Below are 15,260 nucleotides of genomic sequence, written 5' to 3'. Positions count from 1 at the left end.
CATATCCCATAACGCTATTGGCAAGACCTGAGTTTGAATTTCTGCCAAGGTTGCTTCTTGTGTGTCTTCCCTTGCTCACAGCTTTCCTCTTTTTTTCTCTGCTGTCCTATCTCAATAAAGGCTATAAATCCCCAACATATCTAAACAAAGTCTTCCTTTGTGTAACACATTGTATGGCAAAGATACCATGCAATGTGTTTACAACTTCGGGTTTGATGTTTCAGCCATGGACACTTGAAAGTGCCATCCCTGCAATCAGTAAACAACCTGCTTCATAAAAACAAAAAAAGGTAATTAGTTTAATTTGTTTTTTCATAATTCAGAAAATCAAAAACAAGATGGTCTTCTTCAATTAATCTATTTAGAGTTTAACATGCACCACAGGCTCTAAATCTAACTGCATGAATAAAGAGTTAACAAGGAAAACACTCTAGGGTCACATGACATGGCCCACTGAGACATCTCACATTGCAACGTCTGTCTCGGTCTGATTCTGCAACCAAGGTAACAGGTACAAGATGAGATGCAATGACTGAGGATAATAACGGCAGAGAGGAAAAACAGAGTGAGACAGATACAGACAAAACTAGACTATAAACCTGATGTAGAGACAAAAACCTTGACATTCATAAATGGGAAAAATGAAGAGTGGAACAACAGCTGGTCCCGATGACATACCTGTGGTATGGAGAGATGAGGAGCTAAGGAACCTGCATGAATGATAGTGAGACAGGCAAGGCAGTGAAAATGAAGTTTAAATACCTTGGGTGACCCATCCAAAGCAATGAACAATGCAGAGAAATTAAAAACAAGAGTGCAGGCATTAGATGATTAGAAATCAGGGGTGATTTCTGACAGAAGCCATGAAGATATGATGGATGGTTTGGAGACTATGGCTCCAAAAAAGACAGGAGACAGAAGTGCAGGGCTGCATTAAAGACAAAGTTAGAGATTGTTTGAACATGCGCAGAGGAGGGATAGTGGATATTTTGGATAAATGATGTTGAAGATGGAGCTGCCAGGCAGGAGAACTAGAGGAAGACTACAGAGGAGGGTTGGGGATGTAGTGAAGCAGGGCATGCAGAGAAGAGGATGACATGCACAGGGTAAGATGGAGGCAGATGATCCACTTTGACAATCACTAACAGAACTAGCCAGAAGAAGAAGATCCTCTGTTTTTGATCTCATATAGCAGTAAAAAAAAAAACCCTGTAGATTTAGAGCAGTGTAAAGCTTGTTTGTGGATCATAGGGATTACTATCACATTATTTTTTGAACTTTTAGCCATGTTTAATAAGACGTAGCGGCAAATATTGTTTTTTGTATGACAGAAAATAAGGAAAAGCTGTTGAATATCAGTTTCATTTGCAACAATAGTCATCTCTAAGCACTGTAGAGAAAAACCTGACAATCATAACAGTCTCTGCTGAGCAAACACCGGGCAACGGTCCTATTTTAAGGGGAAGAAACCTCTGGAAAAACCACATTCGAGGAGGAGGAGGGCCTTCTGCCTTGACCATTGGGAAACCTGCAGAGACTCAAGGTAACTGAGTTCTAGTCCTGGACAAGAAACCGTCTCAGACATACCTAAATGGTTGATGTTTCATAATGATCGCTCATAGTGTGAGAATATCTCCCCAAAGGTCAAACTCTTTGTGTGAAGTAATTTCATATTCATCACATTTTGATTGAAAACACACATAGGCACACACTTCCCACACTCACAGAAAAACCACTTTGCAACTGCAGGCTTTTGTCTTTCTTCTGGCAAAAGGAAACAATCCACAAGCTAATAAAGGAGTCTGTTCAAAAGACCCCAGCAGAAGTTTATCCAAACATTACCCTGGCATTCCTTAGGTTCTCTTTCCAAGAATTTCCAGCGGTTTGGGGGCCAACATTGCGTGCAGCTGCCTAGTGTTAGATATAGAGGAGGCTACATGTTGTCCACGGTTTGGGAGGTGAGGGTAGTGGGCTGGAACCGTCCCCACACTGGGCCCCTCTCCTCCTGCAGCTCCTCTCCTGTCTGTTATTGTTTTGACTGAGGTGGAGGGTAGGAGGGGGCGGAAGGGGTGAGGGGGTTCACGTTGAATTAGGCCTTGCCTATTATGTCTGGGCGTCTTGGAATCTAGGTCACGATTAGACCTCATCTTCTCCCCTCCTCTACAGTTCTACAGTGGCCGCTGCCAAAAAACCCTGCTTTTTAATCCTCACTGCCTTTTTCACTCCTTGCCGTCTCCATCGATGTGGCCACCCCCATCACCCCCACCCCCTGACAACCCAACCCAGCCCTGCCCCCGTTCCTCCTCAATCCCTCTCTCCCTTGTCTTGCCGTGCCAAATGCCAGGCGTTTATCAGGGATAAGCAGCTGTCCCCTTTGCTCGGGGGAGTTGAAGGAAAAAGCAGATAGAGTGGAGGCAGAAGAAAAAACAAATGGAAGGATTATTGTAGTAAGGAGAGAAGGGGACAAAATGCAGACCGAGAAGGTGGCCACAATTTTGTAAAATTTTAGGTGGATGATCATACCGAATTTTACCAAAACATTGTATTTCTTGTTTTGTCCCTTGTTATCACGTGGGTTTTGAGCTGATCTTTGCACTTACTGTGGCGTCACATCATGACGGTGCGTCTCCTGAATGGCTGAGATGCAGATAGGAAGTTGAAGGCTAAAGGTAACGTAGATGCGTCATAGCTGGAGTACTGAGTGAAAACACAAGCATAACTCAGATATGGTGTCGTAACCTTCATTTGACAACTTCGTTGTCACTGAGCCTTTGGAACGTGGAGCCACCCAGGCAAATATAAACTTTGTACAGCGTGAGGTGACACACACACACACACACACACACACACACACACACACATATATATATATATATACACATACATATATATGTGTGTGTGTGTGTGTGACAACTGACAAGGATAAGCGGAAGTGAATGGATGGATGGATATATATATATATATGTATATATATGTAATTACTAGTCAAATTACTAGTTTCCTCATAGAGTAGGTTGACTCAACACATAATTGAGATTTTATCTTGTTCTGATAACAGATTAACTGACCTTTGATATTACATTGAAATTCACATTTCCGTTGAGATAACCTCACCAGTGCCTGTTATAGGATTATTTTGGTGCATAAAAATTTTCTTCCTATTTTCTTTGTCATCATTTACATCCACTTTTACAGGTAAAGTCAGTAAAGATGCTCCTGCGCTCAGAGACAGCAGCTCAGAGAAATGCCAGCAGATCATCTCAATCAAGCCCACAAAATCCAAAATTAAAACACAAATCGTTTATCAATTTTCTACCGTTGATCTTGGTTTCTGGTCATGATGCCAAGTAGTCTAAGCAAAGAGTCCAGGGATGCTGAGTCATTCGCAAGCCAGCTGAAAGATGTAATCTCTCCAGCAAACCCTGGGTGGGAGGCCTCTTCCTAGAAAGGTCATGCCTAAAACACTTCATCCAGGAGGCAGACTAGTCAGATGCTAGAACCAATTCTACTCCAACCCCCTATTTAATGGCTCTTTACCCTATCTTGAGGGAGAGCCCAGCCACCCTTGGAAAGAAAACTTTAAATCAAACTCATTTCTGCTTGTATCTGTCACTACCCAGAGCTCATGACTATGGGTCAAGGTTGTAAATACAGACTGACTGACAAACTGACAGCTTCGTTTTTATGCTCAGCTCTCCACCAAAGCAGATCAGTACCCCTAATTCATCTGTCAATCTCACGCTCCGCTCTTCCTTCATTCATGAACAACATACGTGAACTCTTCAACTTAGGGCGCTCCAGACTTAGCCGTGAACTGCTCCAGTGCTACTTGCGTGCTACTACCTGATGAACCCAAGAGAAGTACCACAAGCAAGTTTTGGAAGTCAGGGATTGGAGTGACAAGATGTTTGCTCCTGATCACCACCTGGTCCACAAGACACCGTACCCCTATGGCCCCTACTATGTGGTAGACCCACAAGAGGGTGGACCCATGTAGCTTCTTCAGGCTAGGCATGGTCATTAGACACTCACCCTAAGAGTCTCTGTCCCTGACCTGACTTAAGGGTTGAATCCCAGTGACCCTTTCCTGAGGAGGGTAAACTGGACCATTTTTCCATGTCAAAGTCAACCCAGAGAACTCCTAAAAACAAAATAACTCAAAAAATACGAGTAAAAGTCTGCATTATGTTAATACCTATTGAACAATAAGACTGCGTCTGTATTACTATCTAACTTGAGTCCAACATTACATGTTTCAGTTATATATGCAAACAAACTTTTTCTGTGATGAACTACAACATGTTACATCTAATGGCTAAACCTCTATGCTCTTTGTGGTGTATTTCAACATCAGACATCAACACAGGCTTTGATACAGTGGACTGTATCAAGTTACTGATTATTAATATAATAATTTACAAGAAAATGGTTTTGTTTAAAAATTATAATTATGTGCCTATTTTATTTATTTTGCTGGTCTGAATTGCAGTGGTATTAAACCATCTAAACCAGTTTATCACGATTTAGTGTTTTGGTAATTCTCCTCAAAATAATATCAAAAATCAGCGTCTGACTTATTTCCAAAATACCTTTGAGCCACTGCACTGCCTTATCCAAGTTCCTACCATGAGTACCTACCAAAGTGTCTCAGGCATGCAATATTTTTCCTACATTTTCAAAGCCAACAGTTTGACAAGCAGGGCCACTTCTGTGGTGACTGGCAGAGGTGTGAAAATAACTAGAGTGTGAACCGAGCTCCAATTTTCTTCTCACTTCTGTCAGTTGCAGTTTACACAGCCAAGTTCAGCACCACAAATGGTTCCAACACAATGAATGAAAAGGTTTCAAAAAGTAAACTTGTCTCTTTATGTTGAGTTTTTTTTTTTTTAATGACTTTGAGATCATGTAGAATGATAGTCTGTATATAAAAGATCCACACAGCTGCTGTGATGTCAACCACTGATGAAATTTTTGGCTACCACAATTTTTAATAGGATCAAAGGGTCATTTTCCCTTAGACTTTTATACAATCAGACTTCTTATCGCAACCAGAGGAGGTGCCCCCTGTTGGCCATTACAAAGAACACCTGTTAAATAAAATGCTTTGCTACCAGCATGCACCAGTATTAACACGAGTTTTAACAGCAAACTTGATATCTGACTGCTCGCAGATCTCAGTAATTAACAAAGTAAGTATAAAGTTACAAAACAATATCTATTTTGAGTAACTAATTGGGTTCCTGTTGAAGTCTGACATGTGGTTCAATTTGAAAAACAGGCTAGAATACACGTCAATCATTTACACACATCATCTTATCTTTATTGTGTAAAGTTCCTAATAGACCACTGCTGTCTGATAGGAATGTGGCTATACTGCATGTCAGATCAGAAATGTCAAACCTTATCTGCCACCTTCATCGTGGTGCATCCAGTATCAACACCAGACCACCTCCCTGTCTGTCATAGCTTCATTCTTTGCATGCCACTGTCTTTTCATGCATGTGTGTGTGTCTCCACCAGCCAGGTGATGGAGTAGATATACCTATATAAACAATTTGGAGCTGTTACAGTTCAGTGAAGGCAGAGCCCGCTATCATCTGTCTGCACCTTTGGGAGACACCCCGCCATTGGGCTGAGGTGAGACTGGATGTTAAGTTTGAGGAAAAGTAACACAAATGAAACGCAATCAGTGTATATCAGTTGCTGCTTGGCTGCAAACACAGACTGCGTGCACACGTGCAGACATGCGGCGATGCTACTGATCTGTGCAGAAATCCCAAGTGGACCCCTGGGAGAGAAGAGGAAATCACTCAGTCCACTGCATCTTCTTTCTCTTTGCTACGTTTTCCTAACATTTTTTTTAGACTCTCAGTTTTGTTCCCTCTATCTCACTCCGTGTCTATCATACAGCCTCGGTAGCTGAATTAGCTGAAGGGCATTGCTCAAGAAGTGGTCGTGGTTAGGCGGTTAGGGGGAAGCACAGAGTCATTGTTACAACCTAGCTATCACAACTTGTCACATTGAAGGGTGCATTGGTGCAATCACCAGGCTCACTTATTTATTCATGAGCTGCAGGATGGTAGAGAGTCATATAGGGTCGCTTATATATACATATATGTGAGTGTGTGTGTGTGTGTGTGTATGTGCACATAACAAAGTAATAGTGCATATTTCATGCCGAGTGGTTATTTATCTGTAGGGGCAGGTTTCTTACATATCTCATGTGTGTGTGTATTTTTTTAGCCTTTATTGTGTCTGATTCGAGGCTGGGCCCATGCTCAATTATTTAAACCTTAATATTTTCACATAAAGGCAGATGAACACTTTCCAGCTATAGCCTTCTAGGATGTAATACAGCTACAAGCCCTCATCTCCAAGCTACAATATTAACTTAACCACCACCACCAGCCACAACAGCAAAAATCATTTCCCTCTTCTGTCATAATCTAATCCCCGGTAGGATTATATGGAGGCATCCTGGATGTAATTTGATATGTGACCTTATCTGCAGGGGGCTTGGAGGTTTACCTGACAAAGATCTGCAGTAAGCAAGTAGGGTAATCAGCTCTTCAGGACGGCTTGACGAAACAGAAAGGGTAGTCAGTATCGCTAAAATATCTCATCTCGATCTAGCAGTAAGTAAACTGACAGAGGAAATGACACAGGCTATAAAACACACTGCAGAATTGCTGAGGGTAGTAAAACCCAGACACACCCAAGGCAGATGTCTACTAATAGCAGGACTTCAGCTGCTTTCATAAGCAAACTACCAAAGCACTTCCAAAGCTCAGTAACTTAAAGCTCTCAATTAACTGATCGATACCAACTGACACTGCTGTTGAAAAAAATAAAAACAGAGGCGTTATGTGTTCGACTGGGGCCGGGAGTGACTTTACAGAGTGCCGCTTGCTGCTGACTTTGCTGTAACAAGTCAATTGTCCAGTCAAGGTCTATCTACTTTAAATTGCAACCATTTGCCATAATTGGCAAAATTTTGTGAGAAGGTAATGGAATGGGACTGGAATATACTAATTTGATACCCAGAAGAAAAGGTTGTAAAACAGCACTAAGATCACAAGTTTAAAACTGTAACTGCAACACTTTTTTTTACATTAACATTATTTTAATTTCGAGGTTAAAAGGCTCATTTGTCAAAGTAAATAACAGCCAGTTTGTCTTCCACCAGAATTACGCACACCCTGTCCCGTACGCCCCTTTTAATCGTTCCAACCGCAGACTAATCATCTAAACGCCATTACTGTGAGTGGAAGGGAAAACCTAATAGGGACAATAGTTTGTTTTGTAAGTCAACAGATGCTGCCCAGTTGTTTTTTTCCCCGTCCTATGTTCATTTCCATAATTTGTCCTTTGACTTTTTAAGAAGATAATCCCCTTGTTATACAGTCACCACCGCAGAATTCACATTGTAACTGTGTGCACTGATGTGTGTCTGTGTGTGTGTGTGAAGAGGGTGTGGTCACAGTTGAACCCAAATGAACCCTGATACCCCCTTTCTTCTCCGTGGCCTCGCCCTTCTTCTCCTCCTCCTCCTCCTCCTCCTCCTCCTCCTCCTCACTTCCCTCTGCGTCGGCTGCTTGTGGATGCTAATGATTAATTGCTTATTTGCTTGGATGGGGCTTGATTGGCGTGTGTGTGGAGTAGACCTGACGAGCTGTCAAAGCTGTCAGACAGAGCTTGGTGCAGACCAACAGAGAGACAGCAAGAGAGCAAGACTTATGGTAAAGAGTACGCAAGACCAGAGCCATCTGAACTCATTAATGCCCCACACTTTTCAAAAACACGCCAGCACAAACGCATGCACAAATCTCCTACACACGGCGACTTTGCAGAGCAAACGTGTCCATGCAAATGTTCGTGCATGCATGCGGTCGTTTTTCATGCGCGCACACACAGCAAAATGCACACAAACACACACTGTCTGAATGACATTGTTCTGTCAATCATCTGAGTGTGCTGCAACTACAACGGCGCTCTCCACTTTAATCATTGTTAGAGGCAGAGGCGACGTTCATCCGAGATCACTACCTATCAAATTACATGCGGTCTGGGGAGTGAATGACCGATTGCATACATCAACACGAATGAAAGGACGATCTGGGTCCGGATCTGTTTCCCGTTGGAAACTGAATTTGGTTTCCAGTGCTCCGGCTAAAGCGTATACTCTTCTATACATTCAATTAAGTCCTCTTTATAATCTGCTTTATCCTTTGTAGAAATTCTGTTCCGAAATCCCCTGGTGCACTAAGGGGAAAAGCATTTTCAAATTATTTTTCATTTTGTTTAAATGAAAACAGCCCAAGTTGTCAGTGTTGCTTAAAATAAACCTCAAGTTGCTGTCTTTGAACGAATACATTTTGTGCTTGATGTTAGCATTTAAGCAGAGTTTTGCCAGCAACAATATGAAATTCACCCAGAGATCCTCATTTGCTTGCCAGTTTGTTGATGTTCTTATCCAAAATGTATTTTAGTGAGCAGACAGACCAGATGTTTCTTCCTTGAATAATACTTAAAGGCTAAACGAGTAACCGAGGGATGCTTAGCCAAACAAAAACATTTTTGGCCTGTTTAATATTGGACCCATGAAGATCTGGGGATACTGACAGTTCTATAAATATGTTTTTGACCCCGTTCACTGCTGTCAGAGGCTGTCACAAAGTGTTGGATGTAGCACACATTCACAGTACTTTTTCATTGTAACATGTGACAAGACTTTTTTCAATTCAAGTAATGGACTATTAAAGGTACAGTTAGTTTTTTTTTTAAAGTTTTTTTTAATAGAAAAATGTTGTTCTCATAAATACACATTGATTAGTGTGTAATAACTTCTTACAACAAAACAATGTCTCATAAACGTAGAATTAATCCATTGAAAATATGTAGGACTGGGCACCTCTGCCATTTTTAATGCTAGAGACCAGCCACATATGCAGTGGAGGTGGAGGAGACTTTGAGTGGCCTGAATTTTAATTGGTGTCTGCTCTTTCAGACTCATGATATAAAGTCTTATACGTATGTTTTCTTGTGTCACCAAAGATGCAAAAACGTAGAGAAGAGCAAGAACGCCGCTAGCACCTGGATAAAATGTTATCAGTTCCTGAACTTAAGTCTAAAACATGGAAAATTTCATAAATGTACTGATTTATTTCTGATATTGTTACAGTTACTTATGATCAGCTGACTAGACATGCGACAGCATGGCAGCTTACAGCCAGCTGGCTAAACAACAACAACAGCTGGGTATAAGCATATAAACATTATGCCAGATAACTTTAAGCTAGAGTGTTGTAAAAATCACACTTCCTTTTGATAAACAGTTTGATTACATAAGAGTTAATTTGCTAAGCCTCCGAGTTCAACAATGTTACAGCCACTTCACGGATAGTTTCACTAACACAGCTTAACAGCAACTAACAGTGACTAAAAACATCTAACAGAGGCTAACAACTAGCTAAGAGGGAAAAGTTCGATTTTATAGCTATTTCCTGTTAGATAGCTAACTAGCTTGCAAGCCCAACACCGGCAATTTTCTTTTTAACTTTAGTTTAGCTTCATTTGGAAATAAGAGTCTTTAAAATTTGTTCAATTCTAACATTTTCCTTTAAAAAAAGGTAATTTAATGAATTATTAAAATGTGTTCTAGGCTTGGTTGTTGTTATGCTACTGAAGCATAGAGGATATGCATCCTAAAAATCCAGCCCACTCTACCATCAGCTGGAAGCTTTGTAGACTTCGCCAGCAGCGCCCTACACCCTCCACCACATCCAAGATAAATGATACCAATTTTTTAAACAGCGCCTTCGCCTGCTCTCGCTAGTGCCGTATTCGCCCGAACAAACACATTCACCGAATGAACACATGAGCGCAAATGGCAAAAACATGCACACACAGAAAACACACCGAAGCTATACATACAAAGGTGAGGGCGACAGGTTTTGATCAATAGTCTCATGAGCCGTGCAGCTTTTCTCTGCTTTTGCGACCACACATTTGCTGCTCCGGGCTGAGTAATTGGTTCCCACCGCTATGATAGCTACCACTGCGAAACACAATATTGATAACATGCTCCATGTGTGTCTGCATGATTGTGTTACATAAATGGCTCTCCAAGGAATACATTACACCCTGCAGGTTGTTCAGCACAGTGCATCTCCTTCTTTCCATTTGTCTTTTTACCTGTCTCCTTCTCTGCGACTCCCTTACCTTCCACTCATTTTCTCTCTTTTTGCTCTCAGTGCTTCCACATCCAAATCACAATCAAATACAGATAGCCAAAGGGCTTCATAATGTGATACTACCTCCGCTTTATACATGCTCCAGCAATCACTTAGGCAGTTCTACTTAAAATGTTTGCATTCCATGCAACTTGATAGAGAGTTCATCCCCATGAGACGTTTAGATAGTCACGTATTGTTTTGTTATCCCCCTGTTGTTCTCTGTGTCATTCGAGCTTTCTTTTCTCCATACACATTCTTTAGACCTTGTTAAAAGATTTGAAAGGTAGGTCACGCGTCAACAGGCTGGAGAAATTCTGACGGTAAATGAACATCAAATCCTTCCAGCATATGCGATTAGTAGGTGTACTGGTAAATAGCTGGTTATTTAACAAGCTGAATGAACAAAGCTTGTGTACATGTGAGTTTAGGGAAAGGAGTCAACTCCAATGCTTGAGGTGCAGTTTGTTAAGAAACATCCTTTCAGCAACCTCTTAAACCTCTGGCTATTTTTGTCTCCAGGTCAAAGTGAGATTAGCAAAACCTGAAAGGGTAGTTTTACTATTTACTAATGGTAAATCTAAGGTAGAGGGGTCAATACCAGCTTTTAACAAGTCAGTAGAGACCAGTGCTGTTGAAAACAGATCACATATACTCACCCATCACTTCATTAGGTACACCTTGCTATCAGCCATCAGAATATGGGTACACCGTGCTCATAAGCTCCAGCCAAATAAATCCACAAGAAATAGAGCAAAGAATGCTATGCCCATTTTAATCTGAGTGGATTTAGCCATCTGCCAGACACTGTGCTACCGTCGGGAACCCACCCGTCACATTGGGGGTGGGTTCCATTTTAATATCAAACAGTGATTGCTATGTTTGGTTTCTGTAAAGAGAAAGCTACAATTTAGCTGTGTGTGCTGCTAACTGTGAGTAAAAGCTATCGTTGGCACTATATAGAAACTGACTAAACATTCAATAAGTGAAGTCAGTTCATTTTGCATCAGGTTGAATTTAGGTTATTAATAACTGATTAATAAAAAAATGTAATTAAAAGGCCCACACCTTTTGGTGCCAGAAGCTCTTTTGCAGACCAAGTATTAGTGCTCAGTCTCATCTGAGCTAGAGATGGACCGATCCGATATTACGTATCGGTATCGGTCCGATACTGACCTAAATTACTGGATCGGATATCGGAGAAAAATAAAAAATGTAATCCGATCCATTAAATATCACGAAAGCACCTCACAAAACTTGCAACACGCCGTAACTCACCTCAGAACGTTAGCATGTCAGAGCAGTATGCATCACGTGATAGAGCGGCTGTGGCATGCGGGACCTGTGGTGGTCTGGATAGCATTTGGAGCTTCGCTAGCAACCCGGCATTTCATCTCCGACAAAGTTATCCCCGAGAGAAGTAAAGCACGTGTGTAAGTCCATCTCTGAATGTTTGTAAAGCATTCCCACGTTAAGCTTAACGAGCGACTGCCTCTCGCTCTCCGGCTGCTACTTCAATCGTGAAACTGCTTAAATGATCAGCTGATCGGCTTTTCTGTCGCGACTCCGTCTCTCTTGTTTGTTTTTGGTCCACTTTGCACCAGAAAGAGGAAACCAGCGGCTGAACAACAGCAGCACGTTTAAGCTTGATAAGCTGTTGTTAGAATGTATTTAATATTTCTTTCTACACCAGGATCTTTTTCTACGTAGCTGACGCTGGTAACTGTGCAGGGGCGGATCTAGCAAAGTTTAGCCAGGGGGGCCGATAGGGCATTAACTGGGAAAAGGGGGCACAAAGACATACTTTTCTTTCTTATTCTCATTTAAAATGTCGAGCTTTTAATAAATAATTATCTGACACACAAAGTTTTAATTTGATGTAAAATGAATAGAAGTCAATTACTGTATATAGTGACTATTAAGTCTAATATATATACCCTAGTAAGCTATAGTACTTTTTACTTTGGGAAGGTACCATCTGTGCAGTCTGCAATTTTGTTGAAGAAAGATGTTGAATCTATTTAATATTTCTTGAAAAAGAATTGATTTCTGTGCATTTTTTTTTCACACTGCATCAAATTAAGGTTGATTACGTCGATTAAGCATCATGAGGTGGAGCGTGAGGGGTGGTTCCCTATTTTTTATTTATTTATTTTTGTTGTTGCTGGGAGTTGGAACCCTATTAGTTAGGTTGCTTAATATTTACGCTAAGTACTCTTTAAAATACCAGAATAGGGAGGATGGTGTAGGTCTAAGTTTATTAGATTGATCAGTATTGCTGAACTATGAAATGTTTTTTTTGTATACAGGTATAACAGAATAGCTTTAGTGTAGTTGTTGTTTTAAACTTGAGTATGAACTTGCAGACTTGCAAAATGCAGCAAGATATTTTAAAAAACAGTTTTGTTGATTAAAAAACACTATATCGGATTCATATCGGTATCGGCAGATATCCAAATTTATGATATCGGTATCGGTATCGGACATAAAAAAGTGGTATCGTGCCATCTCTAATCTGAGCAGGCTTTGGCTCCATAAATAATGCATGTGGAATGCGAAAGTTATATTGGCTATCACGTGGCAATATCATGAAGGCAATCACAGTTTTTATTAGGCTTTTTTTTCTTTAATCTGCATACTATAAGAAAGGTTGGCACCCAGAAGAGGAATTATTGGTCCAGATATCTGCCAACTACACTGGAATCAACACCTTATGATACCTTGTGGTGTCTCATTATCATCTTACTAAAATGACACCAACACAAAAGTTGCCCGTATGCTTGTAAAAGACCATTTAAATCTCAATCCCTGAGTTGGTCTGGCTCAAGTTATGCCCACCTGTGTCTGTTTTGAGTAGAGCAACAACAAATTTACAAAATTTACAGAACAAACCTGCAGTGGGTGGTGAGAGCAGGAACTCGCTAACCCCCATCAGGGACATGTGTGCTGGCAGACTCCAACAGGGGTATAGTCAATGACCCCTCCCACCCCTGAACACTCCCTTTTTACCCCCTCCCTTCTGGAAAACAGGTCACTCATGTCAAAGACAATAAAAGCGTCCACCCAGAGGCCGTCAAATGTGTCTTCCCCTCACTTCCTAAATGAAGAACTCAATTCCCCACTTTTAACTGTTTTAGTCAATTAATGCCTCTTGTATAACATTTCATACATACAGTTTTTGTAGGGTTCTTGACACTTCTACATCATCAGTGTGACCCCCCCCCCCCCCCCCCCCCAAAAAAAAAAAATCAATTTGTTTTAATACCAAATGTAGCAAATACAATAGAAATTAGGTCACAAATGGAAATTAAAATTAAGTTCGTTTTTTAAACAAATTTATCAGATGGTTCAATAAATGCTCCATTTTCAAAAAACTTTCATTTTCTGCCAACTGTTTCATGGTTCAGACTTTTACAGCTTGTCTCTACATCATTTTACACTCAGCAGAAGAAAAGACATTCCAGCTGTCCAGAATTTTTTATTGATTTATTTACTTGTTTAGTCATAAATGGTTGTCCTTTGTAAAACAAAATAAATCCCCCAAAACTCCATCAGATTTAGTAGCGATACATTTTTGGGTTTTCTTCCATGTGACACTCTGGCTGTCTGTTCGATTCTCCCCGTTACCCCCGTCTCTTCTGTGCGTGTCAGCTGACTCGTCTTGGATTTTCTGTCAGGAAGGTGCCAAATACCAGTCAGTTCCAGCACTTCTTTCTAAATATACACCTGTGTGAGAGCAGGTTTATCCCAGCAGCTGTACATGCGCGATTGTACACACAGTAAGGATTCCATACGTGTGTGAGGCGTGTGCGTGAATCCTCGAGCACTCGAATATGCATGTGCACGGCCACTTCCACATGACCGACTCTTTTCACACATTTATGCAAGGGTCTATTTTCTGCCACTTACCACCTCGCCCCTTTCTGTGGGTGTAATATTCACAAGAAAGAAGAACAGCTCTCTCTCGTCTCCTTTTTTCTTTTCTTTTTTTTGTCTGGGACCCAGATGTTTGGCCACAGTATGCCAGCTATGCAGAGTAGCTTGGCATTACTATGCTATACTGCTAAAGAAAAGGAAAGGAAAACAAGGGTTAGTTGAGCAGAAGAGCTGAAACAATAAGGCAGGTGAGAAGAGGAGAAGAGAAAGTGAAGAAAGTGGAGGAAGAGGAAGGAGAGAGGGAGGGAGGATGAGTGGCGAGCAGAGACAGGAGGGCACTGGGTACACCGTGTCCTTAAAAAGCCTCAGAGGAAGTGAAGACAGAGAGAGAGAGTGAGTGGGTAAAAGGAGAGGATGAGCAGTGCGGCGTGGCTGAGAAAGAGGTTAGTAAACCAGTTGAAATTGGATAACAGTCTCCCTACATATCCACAGTTTCACATATCGAGAGCTCAGTGAATGAAAATAGGAGATTAACCGAGATATGTCTGGGGACAGATGGCGATGATTTAATCTCGTGTGCGTGTGTGCAAATCCAGCGCATATGATGGCTTTAGTGCGACGTGGAAGAGGCGCACATGAATTGTGCCGTTTTTGCTCCAAAATATGATCACGAGCTCATGAGCCAATTAGAAAATCCTTGATTAGGTTCAGTTTGTGTGCAGAGAACAGATGCGAGCCAATCAAAAGGCGGGACTGACAGGAAATGATGCGGATTCAGAAAAGCTGAATTCCTGCAGTTTGGTGCCGCAGTGTCACCCTGCCTCTCTTTTGCCTCTTTGTTGATTTTTTTTTTTTTTGGGAACAATTTGTCCTCACAGGAAAATGTCACGCTACCCTGTCGGCTCTGACTCCATCCCTACTTGCCACCCACTGTCTCTCTCTCTCTCTCTCTCTCTCTCTCTCTCCCTTTCTCCTTCCTCTCACTTCATCATTGACATCGAGAGTTTTCTCCCTCCCCTGCTTTTCACATCTTATCATGTCCCCTTTCCCTCTTCTCCCCCTCTCCTGTGCTCTCCTGCATCACCCTCCCCTCCCCTGCGAGGCTAAGAATCAGTAGCGCTGCGAGCGCCGCGGCACACACTATTCGACATT

This window comes from Aulonocara sp. 'chitande type north' Nkhata Bay, linkage group LG17, assembly GCF_057382095.1.
Source record: "Aulonocara sp. 'chitande type north' Nkhata Bay isolate Kocher_YH1m ecotype deep benthic linkage group LG17, A_spYH_male_GT1.1, whole genome shotgun sequence".
In the NCBI taxonomy this organism is placed as follows: Eukaryota; Metazoa; Chordata; class Actinopteri; order Cichliformes; family Cichlidae; genus Aulonocara; species Aulonocara sp. 'chitande type north' Nkhata Bay.
Note: the sequence above shows the minus strand (reverse complement) of the source record.